At 43.0% G+C, this 19,019-nt stretch overlaps 1 protein-coding gene across 1 annotated transcript in view; it reads right to left on the bottom strand.

Annotated features, from left to right (window-relative positions):
- PLS1 (plastin 1) overlaps positions 1 to 19,019 on the bottom strand; it is a 53,075-nt gene extending 34,056 nt beyond the window's left edge. Inside the window, exon 1 of the mRNA XM_028731205.2 lies at positions 18,759 to 19,019. The gene's annotated coding sequence lies outside the window, so the exon portion shown is untranslated. The remainder of the gene's footprint in view (positions 1 to 18,758) is intronic.

Raw genomic sequence — 19,019 nt, forward strand, 5'->3', positions numbered from 1 at the left:
AAGCTCAGCAACTTTGGGGTAAAATTGTAAAAAAAAGCTCAACAACAACAATGTTCACTTCATTAAATCTGGCCCTCTTTGAAAAAAGTTTGGGCGCCCCTGGTGTAAAATCAAGGTCAGTGACTACTTCAATATGTCCTTGATAAATAATGGTGCATAAATAGCAGATTTATTCCAGACTTTCCCACATATAACTCCACTTTATTAGTTACTCTGCAATGCTTACTCAATGTTTTTGAATTATTGCGACCAAGTGGGGCACTCTTGCACTATTGCACAACAAAGGCAGGAGTGGGGGGCGGGGACCTGGAACTTTTGTAGCATGAAAAGTTACAGGATTTCAGCAGGAAGTTAAAGGACATTTGCTGATGTAAAACAAGGCAACATGACTGCCTCAAAACTTTCACAGGCACCAACAGTATTGAAAGCAGGATCACATATAACTGCCCCAATCCTACTGTATCAGCCATTTACATTTTTTAAAGCATGGTAATTTATGCAATTAATATTACATCTAGCCTGGCTCTTAACTGCCAAAAGCTACGGGACAGAAAGATTAGCTCTAGGATGCTTTGGGAGCTTTTATTGCAAGAGAAAACTGGACAGACCACTGGCAGTGATGCTTTATGTACACAATGGGGTGGAGGAGAAAGTATAGGCAAGCTGCATAATATGAACCAATAGTTGCCTCCCAACAATATTATTCTTTTCCTTCCCTTTATGCAAACAAAATAAAACAAAAATAGCAATGTTAATATGCACATGGCTCATTGTCTACTGCAGACACCAAACTGAACACAAATGGTGAATAGCGTTGATGATGATCTCAATCAGTTTATCTACAGAAAAACAAAACAAAACAACCACCAGGGTATTTTAATTGTTAAAGTTATGATTAGAGGCCCTTTTCCAGGTGACCCAACACTGAACCTTAGGCAGGTAGCGAATGGAGAAAGGGCTTTTTTGTGGTGGGACCCCTAATTCTGGACTGTTCTCCTCAAAACTGTTCCTTGGGCACCCAGCTTGAGGAACTTTAGCTGGCAGACTAAAACTTTTCTGTTTGTCTAGGCCTGGGATGCCCAACATGGCACCCGTGGGCTGAAAGGCACCCTCTGACATCTCGCTTGGTACCCAAGGCCCACCTGCCCCTCCCATTTTTTAAAAAAATAATAATTGAGGAGGTATATGGGGTTGTTTGGTTGAGCAGCTTGCCTTCTTTTTCCCCTGAGTATTATTTTGGGAGTGTGTGCAAAGGTTAGTAAGCATTATACAGGCAACAATCCAAACAGCAAATATAATTTTTTGTCTAAATAATATTAGAGCTATTTGTAACAATTTTTAAGCAATGATCATATAACACTATGCTCTGACCTTATTGGGATTAAAAATAAATTTTCTAGAAATCACATCTTGGGGGAGTTGTGAATTTTCTGTCCCGTTATTCTGTCACTATTTTGCTACTTATACAGTGGTACCTTGGGTTAAGAACTTAATTCTTCTGGAGGTCTGTTCTTAACCTGAAACTGTTCTTAACCTGAAGCATCACTTTACCTAATGGGGCGATTTCTGTTCTCAACCTGAAGCAAAGTTCTTAACCCGAGGTACTATTTATGGGTTAGCAGAGTCTGTAACCTGAAGCGTATGTAACCTGAAGCATATGTAACCCGAGGTACCACTGTACTAAAATGATTTAAGGTGGGATCTGGGAGTATGATTTAAAAAAGAAAGAAATGAAAAGGGGGGGGGGGAGAACACAAGTTGTAATCCTATGCATTTCCACTTGGAAGTAAATCTTATTGAATTTATTGGACCTTCTGAACAAACATTCTTGAGATTGTGGGTGTTTCCTGAACGGGCAATAAACCTGGCTGCAGAAGTAGGGTTTGTAGTAAGTGTTCTGCAGTTTGCTTGTGAAAACCAGCAGTACTGCAGTTGGGACAGGCAGGAAGATAGAAAGTGAATGCAGAGGGACAGAAAAAATTGGTGGGAAGTGGAGTATTTTGCAGTGCTGGGCATCCTTCTGGGGATCTGACGCAAGTGAGCAAATCTGCAAGTTTGTTTGTGCTAACACGAGGATTAGTATTAGTGCAAGGGGATTTATTCATCTCTGAAAAACCAGGTGGGCTGAAAACAATACCTTTCCAGCATCTAGTGCTATGGGCAATGCTCACCTGAATTCAGAAAACAGAGAGTGAAAACTAGTTCATTTATTGCTGCTGTTCCCAGAACAATGACCAGGAAATGTGCCATCCCATCCGATACTTTAATTCTGCAGAATGTACTTTGATAACACTTTGCATAGTTTACGAAGACAAGACACATTCATCTCTTACGTTTTAAAGATCTATACTACAATATTGTCAAAAGACCATGATCCATATAAATAAAACTCAAGACAGGCAAAAGAATAAATGTGATTTGCATCCTGTTCTTTCCACGACACTCATCATCTGTAGTGGCTACATTTTAAACATGCTTGCGAGAAAGTTCATTACAATTGTGTTTCCTGTAAGTACAGTAAAATTTGGTTGAATACCACACACTGGCTTTAAACTCCCAGGTCCATTTCCACAGTCATAAAACACTCAGTCCAGAGCAGGCCCATTCAGCATTTTAATGGGTTATCACAAATTAGTTCTTAACTTTCACCATCAGCCTCTCTTGACTTACACCAGAGAGGTCAGCAACCTTAGATCTGAGTCTTAAAAGAAGCCACTTGGAAAACCCTTATTTATTACCCTCAATCCTTAAAACAAATTTTGAAGAATATTCACTGTTTAAAAAACAAACTGAAAATCTTGGGTGGCCTACAAAGACTTCTGAGAGAATAAAGCCGCTATTAAAGGGGTGGGGGGGGGGGAGAGAAAGCTTACAAACTAGAGACAGTTCAAACGCGCAATTATAATTGGCAAAGCTGGCTTAGCAACCAGATTTTCTAGCTCACATTTTAATGGGCACGAGCAGCCAAAATTTAGGACAGCTTTCTCATAGGAACATATTTCAAACAGGTAGAAAGCATAGTTTTAGATTATTCCATATCTGTGACAATGTGACCACACTTCTCTCACTGGTGCTACATTCTAAGAAAGTTCCATATTTGAAAGCCACATTCTACAGTGGTACCTCAGGTTACATACGCTTCAGGTTACAGACTCCGCTAACACAGAAATAGTGCTTCAGGTTAAGAACTTTGCTTCAGGATGAGAACAGAAATCGTGCTCCGACAGCGCAGCAGCAGAGGGAGGCCCCATTAGCTAAAGTGGTGCTTCAGGTTAAGAACAGTTTCAGGTTAAGAACGGACCTCCGGAACGAATTAAGTACTTAACCCGAAGTACCACTGTATATAAAATTATGTCCAGTTTGTCGATTTTGAGCTCCTGGAAATACTGGCTCCACAAGTCAGTGAAGCTGCAAGTATAATCAGTTCAGTCCTTGCCAAAGCAGGACTAGGCCATACACGCATTATGCTAAAGATTAGCACAGCAGATCAAGATACAGAGCCACTGACTATGCTATTTAGTCTCTCATTAGTGAAATCTAAAATATAATTCTCAAACACAGATTTGCACTATTACTGCCAAATCTCACTGTGTCGTGTGTGTGTGTGTGTGTGTGTGTGTGTGTGTGTGTGTCTGTGTGTGTTTCCTTCATACTATGTTTTAAGAAAGTCAGCAATGCCTATTTCATGAGATGTAGGTTACTTTCACAACTAAAAATAGAAGTCAGTGCCCTTGGATATAAAGGATAACACGCCTAACTGCAGGAGTTGGGGGAGGCTAGCTAGAAGTATAAAAGTTAAGCACCTGTGTGAGTTTAGCAACAGGACAAGACGGCAACCTTCCCCCTTCCTTTTCGTTCTTACAAAGCCCTGCTTCCTACATGAACAGACCCAGCAAACAAACAGTAGTTAAGAAGGCTATGGATGGGTGAATGTGTCAGTTTCGTTTTATCTCATTTTCTCACTCTCCCAGCCTTCAGTTCAGTTCTCCACATTTCCACATCCATCTGTACTATATTAAAAAAAAAATCCTTGTGAAAATTCATCAGCACTTTAGTCCATTTCCCCAAAAAGACACCTATTTTGCAAAACAATTTCCCCCAAAATAATGCATTTCTGTATGTTATTTTCAACAATATATGCATTTATATGCACACGCTACCCTAGTATATGCGTATTTGTACACAGAGAACTACACTGCAAAATTTGGAGAAGTGTGGACTCATCTGCAGTTTGGTTCCTGCTTTGTTTCGCAAAGTGTGAATTCAGCAAGTTCACCTTCAAGTGCGAACTCAGTCAGATTTCTCCTCCATCCCTAATGAAGGCAAGGAACAATGGTGGAAAAACTCTTTTGAGTCAAACCCTTATGAGTAAGCTGATGGGGACCAGCAATTGGCAGGGCCAGAACAATATCCATATATACACACCAAATCCATATGCATCCAAACACCCCCACCCATTCACAAGGGGGAGGGCAATTCAGATATGGAGCATAGTAGTCTGAATCCACTGGGGTGGGGGCTGCACTGCACTGGATATTTGTGTAAAAACTATGTAGTTAGAGGAACAGCTAGATAGCAAAAGAAATATATAATTAGACAGCTTCAAAAAGGCAAACAAAATCATGGAGGATAAAGAAAGGGTTGCCATACGTCTGGAATTTCCCAGACATACCCAGAATACTTTATCCGAAAGCAGGGTCCAGGCAGAAATCGGCTCAATGTCTGGGAATACCCAGACTTATGGCAACCAATGTCGGCAGTGTTGTTTTTGCCAATTTCCCTTAAAAATGCAAACTAAAAAAATTCCCAAATCCTTTGTGATTTTGAAAGAAAGGCTCAACTACTTTTCTCTTTTCTGTCTGGATTTTCACTTTTTGAAATACAGCAACCCTAATAATAAAGACCATTAATGCCTACTAGCTGTGGTGGCTTTAGGCTACGTCCAGGATCAGAGGCCTCTCAATACCAGTTTCTGCACATGAAGAAAACCCTCAAATCCTGTTTGAGATACACTGTCCAAATGGCCAATATATCCGATTTCATACAAACATTTTAATTTGGATACTTTTGGAAATATTTCAGTTTTATTAGCTTTCATAAAATTGAAACCAAATAAAAACTTACTGGTTTACAGTACAGTTCTGAACTGGGTTTCTTTACTATAAGGAGACACTGTTCTATGGCAAATGGATTCAGGATTACAGTTACAGGAGAACATCTCAGATCCAGATTTGAAGGAATATAAGGACATAATAGCAGCCCCTCTGGATCAGGCCAAAGGCCCATCTACTCCAACATCCTGTTCTCACAGTGGCCAACCAAATGCCTATGGGAAGCCTAGATGCACAACTTGGTCCAACAGCACTCTCCCACTTGTGTTCACCAGCAACAGGTATTCAGAGGCATATTGTGAATTCAGGGGGAAACATCATGACACAGTCCACATTTCCACTGCCACTAATATTTACTGGTGCAGTGTTTGTTTGTATGGCTCAGTACAAACATCAGCATTTGGTCTCCCTGATTTTGCTAGACAATTGAGAGGAACTTAGCTAATTCACAGATCCATATAAACCATTAATAAATCAAGACTTGAGCATGTATGTTGCGTTCTCAAAAGAGCATTGTGCTTGAGGCGATAATAAACCTCTGTGGTGTTTGTTCTTTGGTGGTCTTTTTCTACACACAGGTTATTTCACTTGAGCAAGTCATAGAGCAGGCATGTCCTACAGGTAGATCGTGATCTACAGGTAGATCACTGGACGTCTGCAGTAGATCACTGGCTCCCCCCAACAAAGCTCAACAAGTTTGGGTCCCCTAAAAAAAGTTCAACTTTTTTGCCCTGCACCCCAAAAAAGGGATAGATCACTGCCAGTTTTTAACTCTGAGTAGATCGCAGTCTCTTGGGAGTTGGCCACCCCTGTCATGGAGAAATAAACATACAAATGTGTATTTATACTATCAATTTTCAGTAAATCCAACTTTGATTAAAATTAAGCATATAACATTTTAGCCACTACATATATGTGTGGAAGGAAAAGTCATCACTTGACAATAGCTACCTACCCCTTCCCTCCTCCCCCCTTAAGCATTGTGCCTCAAGTATTCATACATAAAACAGTCACCCAAATTCATCAATAGTATCAGTTTCACAGTTTGCTTAGCCTGCATGACTGAAAAGGATCTTAGCACACATGTGCTTTGTATTGTATTCCGCTTCAGTAAGAAAACACTACAATAGAAAAACTGGATGCTATGGAACAGGCAGCATTAAGATAACATTTTCTCTGAAATACTACAGCAAGCACAGCAAGCAGCAGCACCAATATATGCCAGGTTGTCTTAAAAAATGCCATTATAAGGACTTCTTTTTTTGTTGCTGGAGTTTGCTTCACAGCCTTCAAGATATAGTATTGTATGTCTTTCCCTAGGCGGTTATTATATCCTGATGGTGGGATATAAATAGCTGCAATTGCAACATTAGGTTTTTTCAATCAGAAAAGTTAGAGCCTTCTTTATTTATATGTATATAGGCTGCTTTTTCACCTGAAATTTTTCAAAGGGGCTAGACAACCATGAAAATTTGATCCACAAAAAACACACAGAAGCAGAACAGAATAGCAGTAAAACCACTACTAAAGAGCTAGGAGGTGGGGGGAGGGATACTTTAAGGAATCATCTGATCATTTTAACAGACAGGTGGGCTCATAAAACCCTAAAAGGAGTGTCCCACTTCTCTTAAACCAGGGGTCAGCAACCCGTGGCTCCGGAGCCGCATGTGGCTCTTTTACACCTTTGCCGCGGCTCCGGGGCGGATACTAGCGAGGGGAGGAGGCGCATTGTGTGCCCCGACACTCCCCACTGTTTTAAATGTCGCAATGGTTTTGTGGCTCCCAGTTGTTTTTTCTTCGGTCCAAGTGGCTCTTTTTGTCTTAAAGGTTGCAGACCCCTGTCTTAAACCAACACCTGCTTCCTCCCCCAAAATCCTTCAGCTCCAGCAGTGGAGATCTGCCTCTCCACAGGACTAACTATGCCAATCCAGAGAAATATGAGAAGAATAAGCATTTGGTCTGGCAAACAAGTAGGATGGCCACTTAAACAATGCTCCCGCAGAAAGAAAAGAAAGATGCATCATTAAAAAGGAAGACAAAAAGAGAGCATAGATTGCATGTGCTAATTTATATGTACATATGTATTTATATGTAATTTAAATAGAAATAAAATACATCTTAGAGTAGAGGGAAAGTCTGTGATGGGTGTGCCTGCTCGGTCTGGGCTTTTTATGAACACAGACTTTGGGCATTTGTTTCAGTTAGGGCTTGGTCTACATGCACAGCAAAATGACCAGGCAGAATCCTGAGGCAGTGAATGCTATGACTTGTGAGTTGTAGAAAGCAGTAGACTTTACTACAACAAGTATGGGATATCATTTTGAATATTCCCCCATTTTTGAAAAATACTCATTGTAAGTTTTTAAAAAAAATCAAGCAAACTTGGCCATGAGGTGGAAACACTCCTTGCTGTGCTGGCTTTCTAATTGCAAGTTTATTATTTTTAAAAACAGGGAATATTCAGAAATGTCACCCACCCGAACTGTCACCTTCCCAAACCCCTTTCCCGCTGAGCTTTCATCAACTGGTTTGGTTTCTGTGACAGTCAAAGAAAGTTGTAAGTTTGTGCTTCAAAGTGCAGTGTGGGAATAATCAATGTGGTTGTCTCCAGATGTTGTTTGACTACAGCTCCCATCATCCCTGACCACTGGCCATGCTGGCTGGGGATGATGGGAGTTGTAGTCCAGTAACACTCAGGCTGCAAAGGGGGTGACCTGGGGAAAGTATCAAGGTCCAGACAGAGAAGCCTGATGTGCTACTATCAGCCTCCTAGACCTGTGGTTCTAAACCTTGGCTTACAGTGTCAAACTAAGACTAGGAGACTCAAATCTCCACCCAGTCACATCAGTGACCTGGGGCCAGTCACTATCTCAGCATAACTGACCTTAGGGTTCCTGCGAAGATATAAATGGCAGTGGAAGCATGCATACCACTTGGAGGCTCCTTATTCGAAGAAATAAAAATATAGATGTGTTATGTACTGAGCTGAATAGTTGATCCAAAATGCAGCAGTCTGATTGGTCCTAGAACAATAGAATCCAAAATGCAGCAGTATGATTGGTCCTAGAACAATGCAGCAGTATGACTGGTCCACAGGAGCCACCCAATCCAGCTCCAGGTGGAAGTGAATCCACAACCTGATTGGCCTACACGAGAATCCCGGAATTAGCCAATCATGTGCAGCCCACTGTGTAAATAATGTATATAAAGCAGATATTGTGGGGGAACTTCCATTCCTTATCACCACTATGAGCTGAATAAAGAGCATGAAATCCACTCTCGACTCCGAGTATATTTCAAGATGCAATAAATAATAGTAGTAATAATTCTAGAACTTCTTTGCTCACTTTCTATGTGACTGCAGGTTATATTTGCAGCAACATCACCTGCAGAAAGGGAGCAAGTGAGCCAGACACAGGTTTACCACTTCAGTAAGGGCTAAGCCTTCAGAGGCCAGAACTCCTGCAGTGAAACTGGGGGCTAATCGGCTATTTTAAGGCCACTCCAGAAGCTAATAATGTAGTGATCAGCATAAATGTACAAAAGGTCCCAGCTTCAGAAACAAATCTTTTACTCCCAAGTGCAATGAAGTTAATTAGTTATCACACTGAGCCTCAGGAATTTGTATTATTGAAATATCTGAAAGACATTAACAACGGTATTTATTACAGGGGAATATGGCCTTCTGTTACCCTGCTAATTCCTGGCACAACTCTACATGGTTCAAAAGATTATTAGATTAGATGACTAAGATACTATACTACAACCAAGACAGGATTTTCCGTCATGGAAAGACTTTCCGCCCACAGTATTGATGTTCTACCTAGATGTATTTGTCTGAAAGAGAATGTAATCTACATGGCAAGAATTATTAAATTAGGATACCCTTTCCACTTCTGTCATTTTCTTAACAATTATAAAATACTGTAATAACACCTTCAAAAAGCAGAGAATGGTTTTAGTTAAGTATTTAAAATTTGAAAAGAGCTGGATAAAACATTTTATTAGAGATCCTCAAAGCCCTTTAATGTGTACAAAATATTTTGGTACAAGGAAAAATTGCTATAAAAGGAGAATTCCCTGGATGTCAAGATCCAGGTTGGGGACAAGTACTCTTTGGTGAGAAAACCCCAACAGAGATTTAAAATGGCAAAGTACCCAGCAAAGTAAAGTGTGGAAATATACACTATTAGATCTTCCAAAATTTCCCATTGCCCCTTGCATAGGAAAAAACACACACACTTTGGTAAATTAAAGATTGGTTTACTTAAAAATTATTTGAAGATCCGATCCATATGCATCAGAAAATTGCTCAGCCAGTGAAACCTGGTTTAGTTACAAAGTGGTGAATGTTCCTAAATTATTGGTATAGCAACACGAGAATGGCTTGTGAGAGCCATGCAGCTAAGCTGGAGCAATCAACTTACACCTCTTCACACACTGAGCTGCTCAGGTAGACTGGGGTAGAACAAAGCCTTGATTACCTAGTTCCTCCCAAGATGAGGGGAACTGGACATAGCTAAGCCTGACAGGACAGTTTACTTTATGGTACAGTGGTGCCCCGCAAGACGAATGCCTCACAAGACGGAAAACCCGCAAGACGAAAGGGTTTTCCGTTTGCGAGTTGCTTCGCAAGACGAATTTCCCTATGGGCTTCCTTCGCAAGAAGAAAGCCCATAGGGAAATCTCCGGGGACCTCTTTTAAATGCTGGCGGTGGGGAGCAAAGCCTTTCCCCCCCTCCAGCCTTCAGAAGAGGTCCAGGAAGGCCGGCGGGGGCCGAAAGGCTTTGCTCCCCACTGCCAGCATTTTAAAAGCAGTCCGGGATAGCAGGGAAGCGTTTCTCTGCTGTCCCGGATGGCTTTTGAAGGCAGGCGGGGGGGAGCAAAGACTTTCGCCCCCCGCCCGCCTTCAGAAGAGGTCCTGGACCTCTTCTGAAGGCGGGCAGGGGGCGAAAGTCTTTGCTCCCCCCTGCCTACCTTCCCGGGAAAGCGGAGAAAGGCAGCGCGTTTCTCCGCTGTCCCGGACGGCTTTTGAAGGCAGGTGGGGGGGGAGCAAAGACTTTCGCCCCCCGCCCGCCTTCAGAAGAGGTCCAGGACCTCTTCTGAAGGCGGGCGGGGGACAAAGACTTTTGCCCCCCCTGCCTGCCTTCCCAGGGGCTTTTAAATCGCCCCGGACAGCGGAGAAGTCCTCCGCTGTCCCAGGCGATTTTAAAATGCCGCCCGCCAGCATTTTAAGATTGCCCCGGACAGCGGAGAAGTCCTCCGCTGTCCCGGGGTTTTTTAAAATGCTGGGGGTGGGAAGAAAAGCCCTTGTCCCCCCCCCAGCCTTCAGAAGAGGTCGGGGGACAGACTGTCCCCGGACCTGGTCTGAAGGCGGTTTCCATAGGAACGCATTAATTGATTTTCAATGCATTCCTATGGGAAACCGTGCTTCGCAAGACGAAAAACTCGCAAGAAGAAAAAACTTGCGGAACGAATTAATTTCGTCTTGCGAGGCACCACTGTATTAACTCCTTCTTGCCTTAATTAGACTTTAGCAACTTGGTTATAGGACGCTTACCCTATAAGCATTTTGTGTACCACTCATTACTCTGAAAAACACTTGTAACATTCACTTGCCCATTCGCTAGACTGGGCTGCAACAAGAGCCATTGTGGAGTAATGGTTAGAGTGTTGGACTAGGGCCTGGGAGACTGGGTTTAAAATCCAAACTTGACTGTGAGGCTCATTGGGTGTCCTTGGGCCAGTCACTGCCTCTCAGCCTAACCAAGCCCACAGCCCTGTTGGAGGGATTAAATGAGGAGGGGGAGAAAGACATACGTCACCTTGAACTCCTTGGATGAAAAGCTGGGATAAATGCAATAAATAAATAAATAAAATAATTACCGATCTGGTAACACTACATGTGAATGGGTTGATCACACATGTCAAATGTATTTGAACATGCTGGGCATCGATAGTGCAGCTGGAAATTTTTAGATCGTGGGCTTAATGGTCTGTTGCTATACTGGCACTTACCGGTACATGAAAAAGCTACAGAGAGATGGCACGTGAACAACTTTTGCCACATTAAGGGGGACTTGTTTTAAAGGTCCACACATTTCTGATCATTCATTCATAAAATACCTAAGGGGAATGCAGCACTCCCTCCTTTGGTTCCCTTATCTCTAAATGTTGCACACTTTGCTGTAACATGGGAGACTGTTCTCTTCACAAAAGGATGAGTCTTCAAATTCTGTTCTGCAATCCCCTGCTAGCAGAGACAAGGAGAGCCACAGAAATAGTGCACTCAGCTCTCTTGGGGATGCAGGACCTCATGTTACTCTCCCTCTCGCTCTCTCTTGACCTACTTTGGGAAACAACAGTAGCGGCATTGACAGGCTGTGATCAAGAAACTGCCATAGGGAGTGCACGGAGGGATCATAGTGGGGAAGTAGATGTAACAGATACAAAAGAGACGGGTAGGGTGGAAACATCTGTGGTTCATAATAGAGCGTGAAGCTTCTAGCAAGAAAACGTGTCTATAAATGTAAAGCTATTAGGAAAATTACAGGCTAACATTTCTAAACAGAGTGATTTTGGTGAAGAACACATTTGGCAGCAAAATTAAAGGATTCCAGAAGCAGTGATAAAAGAAAAAAAAAAGCTTGAGATAAAGGGAAAGGATGCTAATGACAGGGGAAAGAAAGAGTGTGCAAAAGCAATTCAAAGTGGTTTGCACGTTCAAGTAGAAATTACACATTGAACACATCTAATAATGTGAGCTGAAGGGCAGCGAGCCAAAATTTGAATTTATTTTTAAAGGACTGAATTACTCAGCAGTTCATATATAATTGTACTGATGTCAGCACATCTGAAAACTTTCCAATGTCTACTGTGGCTTCTTTTCGGTTGAAAATGTCTTTCACACTTGTGCTACAGTCTTAAAAGTAGTTGAATGCCACTCCTCAAAATTACTTGCCTTGTTACAGAAATTGCTTATCAGTCTTGTCTGTAATTGCACTCCCTCAAAGAAAAAGATTGTACTAGTACTGAAAATTCTCTATCAATTCTTTATCAAAACCACTTAACAGTGTACCCACACTTTAATCTGAACCGCAACTCTATAGGACTCAGGCCCAGAACCCATTTCCAATACTGGGGCTCACACTGGGACAGTGTAGGCACTCTGAGCACACACAAAGGACATTCTAAGCCAGACTGTTATTTGGCACAGCAGTAGGTTATTTTAGCAGCATCACCGAAGCAACCTGTGATACTAGTGGGAGTCCTCAGAATCTGTTATAACCAAGTACACATATAGAATCCAGTGCTTCCACATCAGGTACACAAGCCTCCAGGCTATGATTTATTGATTTATATATTACATTTATATCCCACCTTGCCTCCAGTTCTCCTCCTCATTTTATCCTCACACAACCCTGTGAAGTAAGTTAGGCTGAGAGTGAGTGACTGGCCCAAGATCCTACAGTGAGCTTCATGGCTGATTACGGATTTGAACTCTGGCCTCCCAGGTCCTAGCTCAACACTCCCAGCTACTGCACTGCAAGTGTGAACTTTGGCACTTCTTATTTTCCAGACTAAGTGGTGCTTGACCCTTATATCATTCTGTTGTACTAAAGCCTACCTCTTGGATCCTGAAGAGTCACCAATATTCTTTATCCTACCCTTTTCCCAAGGAGCTCAGGACAGTGTACATTCTTCTTTCCCACCACCACCAGTTTTAATTCTTTCAACAATCCTGCAAGAATGAATCCACCAAGAGATAAGCTCACTTCAGAAGCGACCTACCACAAGTTCTAAGAACAGGTGGAGGGAGCAGGAGGGTCATGCCTGATGGACATCCTGTTGGCTCCATCCACAGACCTCTATTTGTTGGGGGGGACCTACCTGCATTTGGTTGATGCATATAGACTCCTCCATAGGACTGGGAACCCAACAGAAGCAGGCACTCTCCCTACTACATGTATCCCTGGAATTCATGGGATAACATCTGAAGGGGACTATAGTGACCGGCTCAATGTCACCCAGTGAGTTTAATGAATGGGGCTTCAAAGCTGGGTTACCCTCAGCAGAGTCTGGCACTCTATCCTCACCACCATATTTGTCAGTTCATCTCTCAAGCATCTGTACTATAAACTTATACTTAGTTTAGGGTGTTTCCAAACTGGTGTTTATTCTGGGTTTGGTCACTTCCCCCTGCCCCAGTGTCCACACCATTGGCATCAAAATTAAGTATATTTAAAAAGAATATTGACAACTACCTGTTTGCAATATCTGAATGACCCATTTGCAATATTAAGCACCCATGGTGCCATCAAATATGACATCCTTAAGAGCCTGCAATCCTAGTCACAGATACTTGGGAATAAGTTTGATTGAACTCAATGAAGAGTTCCAAACAGCCTTGTGCTACAGTTAGGTAAAGTGCTGAAAAAATTCTGTTACGTATCTTTACTGCCTCCCCTATTCTCTCTTCCCACACAGAATTACAAGTATCAGAGTCTTCTGGGAAGAGGGAATGGATGTGGAACTAGTTTAAGTTTATTGTATAAATATGCCCTTGGAATTAATTGGAACAGCTCAAGTTAAAACCAGAAACAGCTTGTGACGCAAAATGTAGCATTCAGGTATATGCCACCTTTTTGTTAAACAAGTTTATTGCTTTATTGTAGTTACTGCCCAATATACAAAGCTATTAAGTAGGCAAATTAATTCTGAAAAACTGACATTGACAGTGGACCAGATTTATTTGGCCTGCACTTATGGCTAGTAATAGTAACTATACCTGGTTAAAGTTTCCTAGGTTGCCCTTCATCACACAAGTTGTTTAAATATTGCAGAGACTTAATGCATCCATAAATCCTTCTTATGTCTTACTGACAGAATCTTCCTCTTTCTATTTAATTTTAGAAAAACGTATAAGGTCAGAATTCCTCACAGTTTAAGAAGAACAAGTTGGAAACAATGTGGCAATTTTCAGCAGTAGTAAACAGGCATAATATTGCAATAAGGAGAGTCACTATTGTCCAACCGGATCAATAAGGATCAAAAGTGAACTAATGCTCAAATAGGTAAAGGTAAAGGTACCCCTGCCCGTACGGGCCAGTCTTGCCAGACTCTAGGGTTGTGCGCTCATCTCACTCTATAGGCCGGGAACCAGCGCTGTCCGCAGACACTTCCGGGTCACGTGGCCAGCGTGACCAGCTGCATCTGGCGAGCCAGCGCAGCACACGGAACGCCGTTTACCTTCCCGCTAGTAAGCGGTCCCTATTTATCTACTTGCACCCGGGGGTGCTTTTGAACTGCTAGGTTGGCAGGCGCTGGGACCGAGCGACAGGAGCGCACCCCGCCGCGGGGATTCGAACCGCCGACCTTTCAATCGGCAAGTCCTAGGCGCTGAGGCTTTTACCCACAGCGCCACCCGTGTCCCAAATAGAGTGATGAGCAATTACGTAACTCAGAGAGACACTCAAAAACAGAACATGCAAAGCTCACACAGAAGGCCAGTTTACTAAATATGCATTGCAAATATACAGTATCATAAGATAAGAGAAGTTTCCTTGCCCCTCTACCCAAAAAGTTTTTCCAGAGAAGCCGGAGAGGCCCTCCTGAACATTGTGGCATAGGCTCTGTGGGCAGAGGTCCTCCCAGTTTGCAAGTGATTCCTTCTTCCCCAGCAGCTCTGCACAGATCTTATCCCACGTTGTTCAGGCTCCCTGACCCCTAGGGCTCACAAGGCAGCAGTGAGAAGGAAGGAATGGAAAAATTTCCTCCCATGAATTTCCTTTACTTAATTTACCTTAGGATCCAAGCCATTGAATTATATTCTAGAGCTGGAAAGCATCTGGAAAAGAGGAACTAAAACGATCAAGGGGCTGGAGCAACCCCCTATTTGGAAAGGCTATAACTTTTGAGGCATGTTAGTTTAAAACAAAAAAGTTATTGGCATGATTGTGCTGTGAAAGATTATGTATGTTGTGCAGAAGGTTGATGGCTTTCTCCCTCTCTCAAAATACTAGGATCATCAAATGAAGCTGAATGTTGCAAGATTTAGCACAGACAAAAGAAGTATTTCTTTACACTGTGTATAGTTTAACTATGAAATTCCCTTCCACATGTTGCGGTAATGGCCACCAACTAAGACAGCTTTTAAAAGAGTTTAGACAGCTTTATCCTCCACAAATTTATCAATGAAAGGTGGTTCACTTATTTCAAGCCTTTATCAGCATGTGCCTAAGTCTTTGGATGATCATAACCTACATGCATATTCAGGCAGAGATCCCAAGGCAAGTTATTTGCTGCTAAGTTATCAACAATATCTTACTGAGGATGGTAAAACAAGGGAAATTTAGGCTAGATATACAAGGATGAAATCTTAATCCTATATAAATAATCAATAAGACTGTTATAGACGTCATGCAGCTATAGATAACACAAATCATTTCCTGTTTTCTATTCCATATTTCTTTTCTCTTATCCTTGCCTATTTAGCTAAATCGTTGGCTTAAGTTTCACAACAGGATGAGACATTGGTGTAATATGATAAATGTTGGCCTCCATCTCCCTTTAGCCCCAGTCAGCATGACCAATCATCAGACATGGAAGCTGCAGTTCAATAACATCTGGAGGGCCATAGGCACCCCAGCTAAGCTCTAAACACACTCCTTTCAGTTCATTGCTGCAAGTTCTAAGTGAAATACTGATTACAGGTTGTTCTGAACAGATTATATATAAACACACAAGCACAGCATAATACATAAAGCAGTGCGATCAAAGGTGAGCTACCTAGCCTATTAGGCTGACACTTTAATTACCATATATGGATGCAATTGCCAGTGATCACACTTGTTATCAAGAACAGCCAAGTACCCAAGGGAATAGATATTTTCTGAACTCTTGCAAACACATGCATCTGCTACTTCTCTTGCATATATATTCATACTTTATTGCTTTAATTGGTCCTTCCTTTAGCATAGATGAAGTAAACTAACCTTCTACATCAAATACTAATACTATACTGCTGAATGCAGGAAGTGCTAGTTTAACATATATATGAAGCTGTTGGGAACATTAGAGATTTTTGACATTGAGTGGTATATAAATGCTTTAAAATAATTAAGCAAACAGGTAGTTATTTGGAGATTTGAGCAAGCTGTCATCTGTAAGCTGATGACAATTAATTTTATTTTTCTGTACTGAGTTAGGCGAGACTGAGCAGGTCTTGGACCAGCGCTTAGATGCTGACACTGGAAAATGAATTCTCATAAGACAGAAGCCCTGTGGGCAGGTAGTTCCTAGGTCTGAAGCAACAGCTGCATAGGCTTGATGTGCTCTTAGAGCCATTGTTGTCATTAGAGGTTCAAGTAGTCTCCAGGGCAAGGACTGCCTTTTACTGTTGCTGGCTGGTTTTCCAGCCATGGCCATTCTAAAGAGGTAGAACCTTACCACAGTGATCCACAAACTGGTAACCTCAAGACTGGACTACTGTAATTAAGTCTGTGTGGGATTGCCCTTGACTTTGGTTTGGAAGTTGCAGCAAAGCTTCTCTCTGGAGTGACTTACTGCGAATGTATAACACCAATTCTGAAAGAACTGTACTGGGTGCCTATGTGCTACGAAGCCTGCTTTCAAATACTTGCATTGACTTACAACCCCTTATATAATTGGGGTCCTGGGTACCTGAGAGAATGCCTTCTTATGCTAGCCCAGAAGGGGCGAAAGAAAATACCCCTGCCACACGAGCTCCCAGGTGCTGCTACATGAGGGCAGTAGACCTAGCTTCAGAATCCAGCTAGTAGAGGATGCCAGTCCAACCTCTCCCCTAAATCTCCCCATTTTGACAGGTGGGAATACAGGCGACAGCAGCTTCTGCACTCTGTAGTGCTCTTCACCAGTGAGACTTCCCCACTGACAACCAAATTCCCCAGCCAGTGGAGTTGGCAGATCTGGATAAAGAGACATGCACGCAGTGGCGTAGCGTGGGGGGTGCAGGGGGGGCCGGCCGCACTGGGCGCAACATCTGGGGTTAGGGCAAATCCACGGGTTAGGGGGCGCAAATCCATGGGTTAGGGGGCGCAAATTACTTGCCTTGCCCCGCCCGGGTGCTGACAACCCACACTATGCCACTGGTCGGAAGTTATTGTTCTGTAACACAAGAAAATGGACCCCCGAGTGCCAGCTGCAGCAACAGCTGATGAGTGAACTATTTCCTTCCTGGCCATGGGCGTGGCCGGGATTTTTGTTAGTGGGGCAGGCCCTTTGTTAGGGGGGACAGGCCCATAGTTAGCTATGTATTTTTATTGATTGGGGGGCAGCTGCCCCCCTTGGCTACACCCATGTTCCTGGCTCAAACAAACTTGTTCTATTTTTCTATATTTTCCCCACCATCAACTTCCATGCCTCCCTAGGAACATCTTCCTTCTGGTTTTGAGAACCAATGCTATCAATTCTCACAATGTGTTGTCAGTCAGCATTCAGAAAGTTAGTTTAGCGTGTTCCTGAACCATATTAGATACGTACTTAAAATTGTTCAGAAAACCATAAGGATATTTGAGAATTTCCAGAATGCTTGTGTATTGGTTCTCTCCAGTCTACGGCACTGCATTAATTTTTCATACTCGTCCATTCCTATCTTATACAATAAGCATCAAGATAGATCCTGAGGTTAAGCAGCGCTCATTTCCTCTCCAAGGATCAAACACTGCAGGAAAAGAAAAGTAACATTGCTGCACCTGAAAGTCTGGAAATATCCCAATTCTTCCATATGATCTCAGACACACTTTTGATCTTTGAAAGGATCAAGGAGGGGGGGGGAGAGAATTGCTTTAATTCACTGCTGTAGGTAGATTTTATACAGGGGGGGGGGGGTCTGGGTGTGGCCAGTCATGGATGAAAAACAAATTGCCAAGAGCTCTCTCAAATGCATCCATCTTATACCCCTGAGGACAACTGGGCCACAAACACGCTGCCTTCATCTTGTTTCCAAAGAAGTGAAAGCAGCTCCAGCAGCACTGAGGAGAAGCAGGAATTACGCAGCAAATTGCATTGCAGCCCTGCCTTCATGTAGTAACGGGGACCAACAGCAAACTATTCAGGAAATAATTAAGGGCCATATACTGACGGTGTTACCTTTTCCCCTCAGGAGGTTAAAGTTTGGTTTTAGACTGGCACTTCGCAAACACCCACCCGCTCTTGTAATATTTCTGCCCGTGAAGAATGAGAGGCAGAGAAAGGAAACGCATTTTCTATTATCCTATCCTGCCTGTGTAAAGGCACACACAATTGCTCTTCGGTTACAAGCAGAATATAAAGTTCCACTCGGTTTCGTACATGACCACCTCCCTTGGTAGGAGGGGACAGTTGTTAAAGGGAGAGAGGAGAGCTGCTTTGTAAGTCAAAATGTTGCCATCCTTCCTCACACGCCTTAGGCAACACTCCCTACCAGGCCTGCTTACTAGACACGGGGGTTGTGCCAATTTGCAAATGGGGGGGGGGGGAAACTGAGCTGACAAAGCCCACAAAAGTTTCCACAATCCTAGAGAACATAAACCCGGCATTTCTGAGCAGCCGCCCTGTAGTTCTAAGAAAGGAAGGATGCAAAGCCCTCTGCCCTTGCGAGAGACGGGAAGGGCGGAGAAGAGGTACCTGTGAGACACCCGAGGTTCTGCGCTGCTTCCTTTGCCCGCTGCTGCAACGCGCAGTCGGATTTAGCTGCAGCTCCGATTCCAGGCGAGGTTCCTCTAAGCGCCGCAAAGTAGAGAGAACACCTGCAACCGGCCGGCAGTCGCCGCACTTGCTGATTGGCAGCTGTAGCAGTCCATCGCCTTGCGTCCCCGGAGATGGGAGGCGGGCTTGGATCAGTAGAACGCGCTCTCGGCAAAAGGAAATGGGAGGGGATCTGTTGGC

The sequence above is a fragment of the Podarcis muralis genome, chromosome 6 (genome assembly GCF_964188315.1).
Source record: "Podarcis muralis chromosome 6, rPodMur119.hap1.1, whole genome shotgun sequence".
NCBI lineage: Eukaryota > Metazoa > Chordata > Lepidosauria > Squamata > Lacertidae > Podarcis > Podarcis muralis.